Raw genomic sequence first — 3,747 nt, forward strand, 5'->3', positions numbered from 1 at the left:
CTGAATATATTTAAAAAACAAATAAAGTGTAAGTTAAATACACAGAGGGCTTTTCTTTCACTCAGAAGATAAATAAGAATTTTCTCATCTCTTGCTAAAGGTCTGCAAGCAGAAGCTTTAATGGAGTTCAGGAAAGGTGTACGAATAGATGTATATAACCTTTACTTAGGCAACCATTTCATATCTGGAAGGATTCACTGGCTTACCAAATTGAGGAGAGAAATGTATGTTTTCCTGGGATTTATAGGTGATCTTAACTTTTTTCCTCAGTGCCCCGATGACTCTGCTACCTGTATTTCTGTTTTGTGAAGAAAACGGTTAAGAAACAAGTGACAGGCTTGAGATCATTCCAGCCAGTAAGTATTCAGCCTTGTAGTGGAACTGGGAATGATGGGTCTTGGTCTACTCAGTTTATTGCCTTTGCCTTTTCTTCCTATGACGCTCTATTGTAAACTTAAATTATTGCTGTATGGCAGGAATTTTACTCATTGTCATTAAACTGAGGGAGGTGTTAAAATTTTGCCATGATCAACATCAGAGAAAATACCTGTTTGAGGAAGAAATAGAATATCTGTATCTGTCTGTGAATCACGATGATGCTATTAGTCCCTTGAAGTGACATATTTTCTTACTAGTATGTGATATCAGGATGCTTCTTGCCTAGCAGCCATGGAGATTACCCTTCTGAGCTGAAGTTCTAGAATGGTTCAACATTATGCAAAATTATAAACCAGTAAGTTTGTGTAAGATATAAATGCTTGAACACTTTTACAGCTATTTGTTTGACAAGTCTGGGGAAAAAAGCAAATAATGCTTAGCATTCCCATTCACAGTGCTACAAAAATTTATTATTCACTGAGAATAAATTACAGTATAGTGAAATGAAAGTATGCATATATGGTGACTCCTTTATGGACTCCTGATAGCATTAAAAAAAAAAAAAGAAAAGTAAGCTTAGCTAATTGTAAAACAAATGCACCTCCCCCCTAAGCTGTAGTTAACGCAGTTCTGCAACTGCATGATAATGTTTGCTTTATAAAGAGGGCATACTCTACATTCATTTTAGTTCATTCAGCCTATTTTTTTTGGTATTCTCAGAAAGATAGTTCAATAAAGAAGGCACTACAGTTTGCATCAGTAAGCACTACTTATATATACATTGGATTTAATAATATATGAAGATAATCCTTCTGGCTTTAACATGCAATCTTAGAGATTGATACAATTTTGACTATAGAACAGAATATTGCCTGTATAAACTTGGTCAAAAGTCTGAGTCTTGGAATTAATATAAAAGTTATGCTCCCTCTACAGACAAGCATATGAATATATATGAAGGATTTATCTCAGTATCTCGGTTTCTTATTTTATTAAGAGTTACAGCCCTCCATATAATAGCTTCTTTGTTTCAGCAACATTTTCTGGAATGCTGCCCAGCACTGTTTGTTCTTACAGTAGGTGGAAATTAAAAGAATATAAAGGCACCAAAACTAAATAGAATTGATTATTCTTTTTCCAGTGATACAGTCCTTCCGAACCCAAACTTTTAATTCTTAGCATCCTTAGCCTCTTGGGCTAAGTAGTCTAAACTAAGCGTCTCTTTTATTTGTCAAAAATTAGCTAGCAGCTACTAACAAACCATTTTCTCTCATTTAATTATTAAACTGTGAGAAACATCTGACTTATGGAAACTTTGCATCTCCACAGAGGGAGATCCTACTTGGAGGAGAAGGTATTTTCATTGCATTTGGGAGGCTTAGGTATCATGAAGTTCCTTACATAGCACATGAACTTGGGAATGATCCTGGTTCCAGTTTTTAGATACCAGTGTTCCCCTGTGAAAAGTCAAAGAATGTCCTGAACACACAAATAGGTTTAACTGCTGTGGCCTAAATGTTGTTAAAAATCAACAATGATGGTTGATGGATGCAAAACGCCAGCCTCCTGTGCAAGGGTCCTACACAAAGGCCTTCTTGAAAATACTTCTGCAAATTGCGGACAGCAAGAAAAGTAGAGTGAACTGTGTTTGATCTCATTTAATCTGCCACACAGCTGGGTGCAGCCCGGCCTGTGCAGATAGAGGCTGCTGCATGCTCCTTTTATTAAGTTGCCCTCGATATTGTTCAAGATTGTATTCAAGCACTGTGTACGGCAGCTATGAACTCAGCAATTGTGAAGCACTTTTTAAAATTGTCACAAGAAAATCAAAGCAGAAGCAATATTAATAATATCATTGTTATTCCTTTGATGTGGTATTTATCCCCACAGTTAAGCTCCCATTTTACTATCTGATGTTCCTACCAGTGAGAAGTAGTAGTCTTTATCTAGGACAATTTACAGTCCAAACCAACAAGGGTTGATAAAGGAAAGGCTTGTCCTTATGCCCTTTGTTCTTTTATTTTCTCCTTTTTCTGCTTACATTAGAAACTTCTTAGGGTTGCTGGCTGGGCGAAGCATGACACAACTGGTTAACAAAAATACTCAAAACTGAGACCTGATACAGAGTAATGACAGGATGTAGTCGTTATTAGGATTTACCCTATGGGGGAAAACCAAGGAAATAAATTGATGAGGAAAAAGAAAAGGCAAATAAAGGGTTAAAAATAGGAAGGTTTTTTTTAACAGAGTATCCTAAACCATAGAATGGCACCTTTCTAGTTTTTCCTTTGGTCTGTGTTTTCTTCTGTAATTTTAAAGGAGAGAAGAATACTTTACACTAACTGCTGTTGTCATGTGAAAAAAATAGTTTTGCATTTGTTTTGGAGTCTGCTTGGTGAATTTCCTTGAAATCAGCAAGGTTTGTGCAGGTCACTAATCTCAGATAATTAGTTCTGGAGTTAAGCCAGCTAAAGGGAAACTTATCTTTCTCTTAAAGTAAGCGAACAGCATAGCACAACAAGGGAGGGAGAGGTGTGCTGATTTGTGCTCTAATGCTTGTTTCTGAGAATTGAATTTTGGATGTGTTACGTAAGAAAAGAATCTGAGTCAGAACTTGGCATGCAAAGAAAGAGCATAATGGGTCTTACCACCACAATGGGCTACTGACACTGTCTGTAAATTCAGAGCTGGGAGGCATAAATGGATAAGAGAAAACTGAGGTACAAGGTTGATAAAAACATAGGACGTCTACTTTCATTTCAGTTTAACTGCATTCAAAATTTAGTTACTTACCTGAATTACAAGCAGAATTAAGAAATGAATTTTTAAAAAAGCAAGTTTGCTTTATTTCCCAAGATCTGGGGTAGCAGAAATAGCCCATATGAAATGGCTCCCATGTTCCTTCCACTTCTGCTCTTGCCTGCAAGTGGTTCTTGCAGAGGCAGGTAAAGACATGTCAAATATTCCTCCAGATTTTTCTCAGCAGAAACAGATTCTAAGTACGTACAAAGGGCTGAAGAAAAAGAACAGTTCTGCCTGTCTTTGGTATTGTCTTTCATTACAAAACAGGACGTACTTTCAATCCAGTGGCAAAACTGGTGTCGCAGATCAAAGGGTGTCATCTACTCAGCGCAGAGGGGAAAAGGAGGCAGTGGCAAAGCAGTCATCATAGGGTAAAAATCTGAACTCTTGGATACAAACCAAAAAGAGATTTGCCTGAGAGGTCTTCAGGACTGGGCCCCTTGGGAAACGTACACTTCTTGCTGATGAATGCTTTCTCTTACGCTTGGTTGTAGAGCAAAACCTATAGCAAGGCCTGTCCTATAGGTTTAATTTTACCTATGGTGGGTGTACACCATGGGTCTCCCT

The sequence above is a fragment of the Pygoscelis adeliae genome, unplaced genomic scaffold (genome assembly GCF_000699105.1).
Source record: "Pygoscelis adeliae isolate BGI_AS28 unplaced genomic scaffold, ASM69910v1 Scaffold160, whole genome shotgun sequence".
Classification (NCBI taxonomy): Eukaryota; Metazoa; Chordata; class Aves; order Sphenisciformes; family Spheniscidae; genus Pygoscelis; species Pygoscelis adeliae.